This window comes from Macrobrachium rosenbergii, chromosome 16, assembly GCF_040412425.1.
Source record: "Macrobrachium rosenbergii isolate ZJJX-2024 chromosome 16, ASM4041242v1, whole genome shotgun sequence".
In the NCBI taxonomy this organism is placed as follows: domain Eukaryota; kingdom Metazoa; phylum Arthropoda; class Malacostraca; order Decapoda; family Palaemonidae; genus Macrobrachium; species Macrobrachium rosenbergii.
In genome coordinates this window covers 40,792,842-40,804,770 of record NC_089756.1, presented here as the reverse complement: position 1 = coordinate 40,804,770, position 11,929 = coordinate 40,792,842, and positions in this window count along the sequence as shown.

Here is an 11,929-nt window from a genome sequence, read left to right as displayed (position 1 = left end):
TCTCTCTCGCCATCTTCTGCTCCGAACAGTTTCGTACCGGGAAATGTGAAACCGTGGTCATTCCATGACGGAGACGATGACGAATTTGCTACGGCCGAACCGGGAGTGGTCGTCAGCACTGCTACTACGGTCGTCTTGTTGTTGTAAACGGTGGTGGTCCTGTTGTTGTAAACGGTGGTGGTCCTGTTGTCGTAAACGGTGGTCGTCTTATTGTTGGAAACGGTGGTGGTTCCGTTGTCGTAAACGGCGGTCGTTCCGGTGACGTCGCTGTCGCCGAAGATGGGGGTAGTCACGACTTCCTTTCCTGTGTCCAGTTTTGGGTATTTCGGGGTCGTGACGTTTGTCCGTTCTCCATTATCGATTTTCGTTTGAGGACGACCGTTAATCAATCTATCTTCCATTGCGTTGAGTAGCTTATCAGCAGCAGCTGAAATAATTCTGTTGGTCATCTCTTCGAATTTCTTTATCAGTTGATCTTGAAGCTCGGCCTGGCTCCTGGAAATCAAACTCTCGGTCTGCCGCAAGATCACATCGACGGCGTCGCTGTCGTTGAAGATGGGGCCAGTCACGCCCTCCCTTTCCGTATCGGGTCGTGGGTATTCCGAAAAAGTGACGTTTCGTTCTTCAGGCCCGAGTTTCGTTTGAGGACCGCCGCTGACCATTTTATTATCCTCCATTGCGCGAAGTAAATTATCAGCAGCAGCTGAAGCACTTCTGTTGGCCATCTCTTCGAACAGCCTTACCAGTTGGTCTTGAAATTCGACTTGGTTCCTGGAAATCAAACCCTCGGTTCGCTGCAAGATGACGTAACTGTACCGTTTCAGGAGCTTTTCGAACTTTCCGCCGGTGGCGTCACCTGGTTCGTTAGAGGAGCTGATTTTCAGATTGTTTTGCACGGTGCACTTGGAAGGCGGCTCCGGTTTATCGACGGCAGACATCCTTCTGCGAAAGTCTCCTAAAATGTATCCCAAAATCGTGTCTGTCTGCTGGTCTTGCCAAGCCTGGTTACGCGTAACGTCTCCGTCGACATTTCTGATGACATCTGGGTACGGTTTCGATAACGAGATGTCTTGTTTTTGACCAGGATCCTGGTACTGGCTGAGAACAGGCCATGCTGCCAAATTACCGTTCTGATCTCCGTCCACTATTCTGACCACAGTGGAGTGGGTTTTCGGAAACGGGCCGTCTTGGCTCTGACCGAGAACTGGCCATGTTGCCAAATTGTTGTCTAGGTATCTTAGGAAATACCCCAGATTCTCAGGCCTTCGCAGACCAACGCCTCCATAGCCCACGGCACTACAGATCAGGGTTAAGCAAAGTAAAATAACTGACATTTTCCTTTGTCGCCTTTCCACAGATGCTGTATCAGAAAGAGAAGCACATTACCGGGTTCTCTGAGAGCTTATAGTCAGAGGAAGCCGGAGAAACTGTCCAGAGAAATGTACAACACAACTCGAGGGACTTCTCGCACCGCACAGGACCGAAGTCACGGACACAATAGAAGCGACGCTCCACGGTGACTAATTATTAGGAACTCCGGGATAGAAGCTAGCCCTAAAAAACACGTAACCTTTGTTCTCACCCTGACACAGTTGTCGTGACAACGGCCACGAAGGCTTATAATTAATAGCACTGCACACAATGTTTGGACGGGGAAACATACACAGCCGCTGTGGGCGAGTTTCCGGCATAATGAAAAACCAGGATGCTTTCCAACTTCCTGTTTGAAGTCACTCCTTTACATTATACGGTTCATTAAATGGAAAACTATGCGCATTGTCCGCTGCTAGCTTCCATCCTGCACAATTTAATGGTATCTTTGTGCTATATTTATATGAAATGGTTACACTTTAACATAGTTACCTTCAGAGTTTATTGGACTCGTGCTTTATGATACAATGATTATGTACTTATCTAATACAAAAAACACAATACTCGACATTTTAATATGCTTTCACGAGCAAAATAAAAAAAAGAAACAATGAAATGCTTCAAAATCTCTTAAAAGGCCACAAGGCCGATCCTATGATGGTAACAGACAGTTCTCTTGTAAATTGATCGAACTGTATGCAGTCAGTAAAAAAAAAAAAAAACTTTATGTAGTCAGTAAAAATGTAAATCTTATAAAAAAAATAAAAACCTGTCTGATGGAGCACATGAGGGCCCACGGTAGGTTCTCTAAAAGTAAATACGAAGACTAAACTGGTGATTGGTCCACATAAAATTTCCGGCAGAAGTGAAGAATGGTAATGCCAATTCCTTTACAGTACATGCGGGAAAGTTCCTCACTGGACGGGTTGGTATCGTTCTCGGCTAGCACTCTGCTGCACCCGCGTTCGATTCTCCGACCGGCCAATGAAGAATTAGAGAAATTCATTTCTGGTGGTAGAAATTCATTCCTCGTTATAATGTGGTTCGGATTCCACAATAAGCTGTAGGTCCCGTTGCTAGGTAACCAAATGGTTCTTAGCCACGTAAAATAAATCTAATCCTTCGGGCCAGCCCTCTCTAGGAGAGCTGTTAATCAGCTTGGTGGTCTGGTTAAACTAAGGTATACTTAACTTTGCGAGAAAAAGAGGGTTAGGCTGTCGGCAGAATGACCGAAATATCACCTACAGACTACAGAAGAGAGAGAGAGAGAGAGAGAGAGAGAGAGAGAGAGAGAGAGAGAGAGAGAGAGAGAGAGAGAGAGAGAGACTGGATTGTCTTGCAATATAAAATTTACGCCAAGGCCCAGCGCTGGGACCTATGAGGTCATTCAGCGCTGAAAATATGACCTCTGAGGTCATTCAGAACTGAAAGTCATTTGAAACAGCTGTTAGGAGAGGGTAGAAAGTAAGATGGACAGACGTGAATATAAACGGAAGTATAATAAAAGGAATGTAAGGGGTTGCAGCTAGGGGCCGAAGGGACGTCTTCAAAGACCCCTATAGTAATGCCTACCAGTGCACCGCATGACGTGCACTGACGGCACTGCAGTCCCTACAGGGGAGAGAGAAGAAATAGATCGATATATGAGGCAAGGGCGAGATCACTGCGCAACGTCCTTAAATGAAATCCTATCATATAGGTATGCAAAAGAAGAAGCACCTAAAATATGAGACCAATAATCCAAATAGGAATGAATAAGTCAAATATACGACTTTGATATATAAGATGGAGAAAAATTTGTACACCACCTGTGAAATACAATCAATTTTTCAAAGGCAGATTTGGCCATTTGGACTGTAGTTTCCCCATGACAAGCTAGAAACAACCTGAACCCCAGAGCGCTTATAGAAGTAAGATATTCAATTAAATGTTCAGCAAAATTAAACAAAATAATCGAAAAATTAGACGGGAGTGAATGCAGAGAATTTTGCATGAAAGTGTTCACCATGTTGTTGTTGTCGGGGTCAGATAATCTTGCTAAATTGAAAAATTTGTGTCTTGGATTCCCTCATTTTTCACCTTTAAATATTTCATGACCCTTTCATTCAATCCCCATTAATTAATCTTACAGAAAAAACGTATGATGAAGCTAATTTCTTACATAAATACTGTCAGTTAACATTAACATCGACGTCAGATTGAAAACTTCAATTCAGAAAACCATCATTAAACCCCAACTTAATAATATTAATAATAATAATAATAATAATAATAATAATAATAATAATAATATTATTATTATTATTATTATTATTATTATTATTCATACGGGGGCATTCATTATTATGGAAGTGACCAAGAGGTCACGATCTTGCCCTAGAAAGCTTTTAGCGAATGGTGCGTCCATATGTGAAACATGAAAGAGTGGAATTCAAAAGGCAATTATTACGCAAATGAGCAGAGTTGTAGGAATGATTAACAACAAATGAACTACCTGCATCTGCTGAATGAAATGAAAACGAATGTCTGAGTGGACGTCACAGTACGGAATGTTACATCGAAGGCTATGCCAAACAACAGTAAAAGATAACTCAAACCAAAGACAATAGTAAAAGGAAATTCCAACTCAAGTAAAAAGTAAAAGGTTACTGAACACCAAAATGGAAACTTAAACCGAAGACAATACCAAGACATTAAAAGGAAACTCAAACCCAACATACAACCAGACTCTAGTAAAAGAAAACTAAACCCAAAGCCCATAGTAAAAATAAAACTCAAAGGTAAGGCAACACCAAACCATCGTCAAAGAAAATTCAAACCACAGACAATTCCAAGCCACAGTAAAAAGGAAACTCAAACTCAAGCCAGTACCAGGGCATAGTGACAAAACTCAAACTGAAGACCATGGTAAAAAGGAAACTTAAACCAAGGGCAATACCAGACCATAGTAAAACAAAATTCAAACCAAAGACAATTCCAAACCACGGTAAGGAGGAAACTCAAACCCAAGTTAATACCAGACCATAGCAAAATGCATTGTGTAAATATCTGAATATTGCAGTCAAAATGCATATTTTTTTTCTCCTGCTTTTGATTCTTTAATTTACATTTAGTGGGAAAAAACTGCTGCCTACTGATCGAGTTTGATAGTATTAGTATTTGCAAACGAGAGGTGTTTTTAGTTATTATGAACTGAGTTTGGTAGTGTAGGAATAGCATAGGCCAGTAACATGTATTGCTTCACTGCTTAGAAACTATGCCGCTGTTTGTGTGGTAGTAGGCTGGTAACCATATCAACAATGTTATTAAACCTTGGTTTTTGCCACATCATACTAGAAGGATTATGGAAAAAACCAAGGATTAATAACATTGTTTATATGGTTATCAACCCACTACCACACAAACAGCGGCATAGTTTTTTAAGCAATGAAGCAATGCATAGCTAAAAGAAGTGAATGGTGACGCCCTATGCTATTCCTACACTACCAAACTGAGTTCATAATAATAACTAAAAAAAAAAACTCTCCTTTTGCAAATAATTTCAAACTCGATCACTAGGCAGCAGTTTTTCCATTAAATGTAAGTTAAATAACCAAAAGCAGGAGAAAAATTATGCATTTTGACTGTAATATTCAGGTATTTACACAAGATATATTAACCATCTGCTGCCCAAAAACAATTCAACAAGTTAACCTACGAACTCAAAAGACGCGAAAAATTGGGATATTCAAGAATAAATTGGAGATATATCAATTCAAAAAGAGTCAAGATATAGAAATATGCCAGTTATTTAAGAAAAATGTAAATCATCACTGTTAAAGATAAGGGGCACTTACGAGAGCCAATTACGATGATAAATCCCCATCCATCTTACACAGTGAGTGTCTCGACGTACATCTATGTTACCGCTCCGCATTCTTGGCTGCAACTTAAAATGGATGTCTCCCTTTGACTGGAAATTCCTTGCGAGGTTATGAAAAATTCTGCAAGAACGATAAACTTCAGAATATAAATTATACGCTTATCAGAGCAAGTGGCATCAATCATCTTTCTTGAATACCTGAGCATAAATTAATCGGACATCCAACGTACACTGACCTCAGTAATCAGTAGCGTACATCATGCTAGACATATTTGAAGTTCATCTAATTTTAACACTAAGTCCTAAAAATGGCAGTGTCACTTGAATGTCAACCGGGATCTTGAGGAGTCAGGCTCAATTCAGTAGTTGCGGCGATGTTGCATTTCAAGAGTAAGACCGGGTAACCAGTAAGTGTACTTAAACTGTGTACTTTTAAATACAAGATAGTGTGATCATACTGCTTACACATATATACACTATTAACACATTTCAAAATACGCTGACTGTGCTAGTTTGAAACAAGGGCACCAAAGTAACGGCCCTGCACCTCGCCAACAGCACGCATATGTGCACTTCCATAATCGGAAGAGTTGTAAAATTATTTCTAACGGGTCAGCCTTGTGAAGTATCTATCGATGCTCATACAATGATTCCCAGAAAATCAAAAAGACACAGAGACCTTCTCAGCGTTTCTGCTAGAAACTATTTAAAAATGTGTTGGTAGTGTATGTATATGGATGCAGTATGATCACATCATGTTTTATTTAAAAGTATATGTAAATACACTTACTGGATACGTGGTTTTGCTTTTGAACTGCGACACTGTCCCAAATGTATATTATACCAGGTGACATTCAAGGGATACTGCTATTTTTAGGATTTAGTGATGAAATCAGATTAACTTAAAATATGGCTAGCATGATGTATGCTACTGATTATTTATTACAGTTATGGAATTCGTTTCAGGAGGAAATAAATCTGTTCAGATAAACTTTGAAGGTTTTCAAGAAAAAAAGGATTGGAAACTTAATGCCTAAATCAAACGTGATCTAAATTATGAGTGGGAGCGAGGAAGGAAGGTAACTTATTTGTTCATAAAAATTTGTAAATAAATAAATGAAATCTGTAACACAAACATTTACAATAAATATATCTCAGAGCTCGGTTCACGGTACCCACCTCAAAAGAAGAAAATTATTGAACCGGACAGCAATGTTTCAACACACAAATGATAGAGACAATTGAAAAAGAAAAATGGAGTCGGTTTGGTGAAACTGCAGGGGGTAAGAGCTACCACAGTTCCAGTCCAGGACACGTGTCCAAACATTGCAACAAAGCTTTTCCTAGGTGACATGAATATTGGTCCACAAAGTGAGGCAGAACAGTCTGCAACCAATGCAACTTAGCTGCAACAATTCACTCAACTGAAAGACAAAATTAACCAGCTATCTTTAACAGATCTTGAAAGAATTATGAAGCCGTACACTCATAATATGAAGATGAACTCGCGCCATACTCCGTCTCCATCATTTGGTTTACTTAAGTAAAAGAGTTCTTAATCATTCTATACATAACGTTCCCTTCGACTCCAAGCTTTCTTCCTCCACATCACTTTTGTCATTCATTAGCCTCCTGGGATTATTTCTTTCCGAAATATCGACCCCCTGGTCCCAGCAATGGTAATAATGATGAAGGCTGATATCCTGCTAGTCTACCTTCCATAAGTTCTATTTCAATGGAGAATTTACATTACGGTAGCGCCTTTTAGTGTCAGCTCCTTAGGAACTACTGTAGTGCCTGCTACTCACTTCAGGAAGCATCAGTATCATGTTTCGCCTTGTCACTGCGCCCATTACCAGAAGACTTCCATTTCACGACTGAGCAAAATATCTGTTATGCTATACTGTAACACTGCCACACCTAAAGATTTGTGAATGCTACTGCTGTTTCTATGTGGGAATATTTATTTGTTAGATTATTGTAATCTCTCTCTCTCTCTCTCTCTCTCTCTCTCTCTCTCTCTCTCTCTCTCGCTAATTAATCGGATACTCAAATAAAAACGACAGAAATTCACTATTCAGAGAAAATGAATTTCGTGATACTTAAAATGCACGATTCGACCAAACTAATAGGTCAAGAGTCCAGAGGCCCACACCAGGCCTCTTCACCCCTGTCAACCTTACTGCGAAGCCAGATAAATCTATACCAAACTGCGAGAAACTAGTTTCGTGAAGTTTAATAGTGTAATCTATATTCCGAAACGAACGAGTTAATGGTGCCTGTCTTATCATAAATCAGCCGTCAGTCATTTCCGTGAAGAGCCGTAGCGGTCTGTATCGTCATTACGATCTTTTCGAAAGAAATGTGATCATGACGTCCCACAAACTCACGGCGCAATACTTGAACAGCGGTAAATATTTGCTGGGTGACTGACATTTTGACACAAAGGAGGACGACGGAATGCTAAGTGTTAGGTGAATATATGAGCAGTGCTAGTATTTAGTAAAGTATACACCGCTGTATTTTCACTTTGATTCCTCTTTTATGCGTATCGTGTGAGTTTATTTGATTTAGTCTTAGATTTATTCAATGTATTTTTGTCCTAATTCATATAATATTGTCCGCATTCTTAAGTCTCTGTTTAGTACTTTGCGAGATCTATTTCTTTTTGATTCTGAATATATTTTGTTACTCCCCAAAAAAAAAATCTCAAAGCATTTCACCGTTTCTTTCGACTTTGCTTTAAAATCACAGTTTTGATTCTTATAAAGTAATCTTACCAAACTGAACGAAGCACTTTGCCAAGATAAAACAACACTAGCGTAATGGATCACTTTGATAAATTAAAAATGAAAGGCGAAGGGTCCATACTCACAACTAGACATGAAACGATTCTATTAAACAACATATATGAAGAAGTGTTAAAAGCCATGTAAATACGTAACCGAAACAGAATTCATTACCAATAAAAGGTTAAAGGTAATCAATATGTCAGAACTTTAAATGATTCTATGAATTAATCATCAGTAAACAGAACCAGTTACCCGGATGAACGGGATGAAATTTGACTGACTGATGTATGGTATCACAAACTATAGTAGGGTTAACGAATACCATGGCTAAGGAAGCCGAAGAGGAAAGTACACTATTCTGACCTGTAATAAGTGAAAAATCTTAATAAAAATCTTTGATTGCGATATTCCAACAGTTTATACATTCTTCGTATACATATGAATATATATATTATATACATATATATATATATATATATATATATATATATATATATATATATATATATATATATATATATATATAAACCTCAGATTGTAATATTCCTAGTCTGGCGGCCTATATGCTGTGACGCCAGTTTTAGAAACCATAAATCAATCAATCCTACAGTTTATGTATTCTTAAAATCCTCACACATATAAAATATATATATGTATATATATATATATATATACATATATGTACATATATTTATATATGTATATATATTAATATATATATAGTTATATATACTCGTATATAAGTAATGTATAAATATATATAAACAAATATGACTTCGACTATCAACGCCTGTACTTTTTTCATCTGAAAACAAGACCTAACTTCAACCGTCCAGCATCGCCTTCATTAAACATGTTGTAAAAGCATTTCTCCTTTAAAAGTCGATGCGATGCACCTGATTAATAATCTCCAGCTAACAGTATGATCGGAATGTCTCGTGTACTTACGCTTAAAACTGATGAAAGCTGACCGACGGTAACAGAGAACCCATGGTGTTCAATATGCAATGATCATGTTATCTGTCGTTTTATGTCATGTACAAGCAGTTGTCATGAAGAGATGACTGCACAGGAAAACATGAATAGAAATGTCATGAACATCACAGTGATTACCTTTACAACTGCACACGCCTACTCCTGAGAAACACTTCAGCGCTTACTTGGTGTTTGCCGAAAATACCAAGAGCAGAGTTTCTATGAATTTGGGGGGACATTAATAATAATAATAATAATAATAATAATAATAATAATAATAATAATAATAATAATAATAATAATTAAATAATTATTATTATTATTATATTCAGAAGATGAACCCCATTCATATGGAATAATAATAATAATAATAATAATAATAATAATAATAATAATTATTATTATTATTATTATTATTATTATTATTATTATTATTATTCCATATGAATGGGGTTCATCTTCTGAATATAATAATAATAATAATAATAATAATAATAATAATAATAATAATAATAATTATTATTATTATTATTATTATTATTATTATTATTATTATTATTGTTGTTGTTGTTGAATATGGCGCTCATTAGGAAGCAAGGGAAGGTAAAGGGAAACACAGAAAGAAGAGATAATCATGGGAAAGGTTTCACGATGCGGCAGAAACATTTAACATAACCAAAACCGACTACTTTTGAAAACTGCAGTTCGGAAGCTTTTCATAAAAACTTTTAAGTTTTCTTGATTGGATTTGAATGCTCGTGGATCAAATATAATACAAAACTGTTGTAAGACAAGATCGAAAACAAAGAGGACAGCCAGAGGAAACTTATGAAACAACAGTTTTCAGGTGAAACAACACAGCAACAGTTTTTGATTTTCCTTCAGAGCTTTGGCCTTGAGGCTAAACAGGGATTCATAAGGTCAGAGAAGTGTTGTTTTCAAATAATGGATGCCACGTGTGCTTCAGCATTCAATCAAAATTATGTAAAAGAAAGCCTGATACATACACACACACACACACACACACATACATATACACATATATATATATATATATATATATATATATATATATATATATATATATATATATATATATATATATATATATATATATATATATATATATATATATATGTGTGTGTTTGATATATATATATACACACATGTAATCTATCTACTGGTCACTTTTTACCAGATACATATGTAACTGTAATAGCCACAATGTCCTCTTAACTTCTCGAATTCTTCGCGCTTATTTTTGGATACACTTGTCACTACAAAGCCTTAAGATACAAGCGCAAGAAATATGAAGAAATTATGATGTCCAGTAGTGGGAAACGAACCCGGGTCCCCTAATCAGAACGAGGTACCATTGTATACGGTAGATAACATGGTAGCCTCAAGAGCAATTATAAATTATGGTGATGAATGTGAAGATTGCTTAGAAACAGGACGATGGATGAGGTAGTGGTAGGTTACCTTTAAAAATGATGCGAAGAGAAGCAAAACTGGCTGGATAATGAAGTGTGACGTGATGAGACGCGTTAAATGAAGAACAAAAGCGTAAATACAGTGTTGGATGATATGAAAGGTATTGCTGTAGCAAAATGACTGGTGAATGTTGGCTCTACCATATAGATCGGCGATAGCGAAGAGAAGTGGCACATGATTGTAAAAGAGTTTGAAAACAGTAAAACTTGAGTACAAATATTAGCCAGCGGGGGAATGGTGACGATGATGATGAAGGAGGCTGGCAGAGGGACCTGTAAGGTAGTAGAATAGTAGTTTAATGGTGTGGCAGAAATTTGAATATAAGAAGAGATTAGTATACTAACTCTACGTGTATTTTTTTCATTACAACAAAAAAAACCTGACAGATATTGATGGAAGTAAGAAGAGCAGAGCGTTAGAAAACAACCTTGAAGATTTAGTAAACAATGGGATACCCTAAAACAAACAAATTTTCAGACAGTTTGGTCTCGTGGAGAATAATGGAGAATATAGCTTAGTGAGGAGGATGTGCAATCAAGTCCTTGGTTGATGACGCATGGAAGTATTAGAACAAAAGCGTTTTCGACAAATACCAAGCAAGCGCTAAAATGTTTCTCAGGTGTAAGCAAGTAAGTGCTAAAACGTTTCTCAGGTGTAAGCGAGTGGAGTTGTAAAGGTAATCACTGTGACGTTAATGATATTTCTGTTCATGTTTTCCTGTTCAGTCATCTCTTCATTACAACTGCTTGTCGATGAAAGTATACATTGGTAAGCATGTATTACACAGAAATAAAATGGAGACAAGAAAAAACATATAAACCCACTCCAGCGTATATGCAGGTGTATCAGTGAGTCTATACATACTCACTACGCACTTGTGTACATGGATATATATATAGGTTATTATTCATGACGTATAAATAGTTCCTGTGGAATAAGAAGAGAATGCCCATAGTTGGAAAAAGAAAATTACATAGGGACAACAAATTAAATGCAGGTAAAATAGTAAATAAATAAACAAAAAAGGATTATCAAAACCCACAAATGAAAAAGAAGCTAGGGATACCTAAATTACTCAAAACTGAGGCTGTGGAAGCCATGATTTGGAGGCTTTGGAATAGGTAAAAGATTTGAGAATATTGATTACATGTCTACCACCTGATGCAATCCAAATAATATGGTACAAAGCATGACCTAGCTGGCACAAATAGCGACCCATATGCTGCCGTCAATTACACAAAACAACTGTCAGCAAGGAATGCTCAGAGACCCCATTTACACTGAATCATCTAATAGAGCAAATTACATAAATTCCAAAAAGCGTCAGTGACAGTTAATTGTATGATGTCTATACTGGGCAAATACCCTTTCATTCACAGTCCATACTTATGGTAATTTATTCGCCCCTGAATCACACCATACGAAAAGGCAGTCC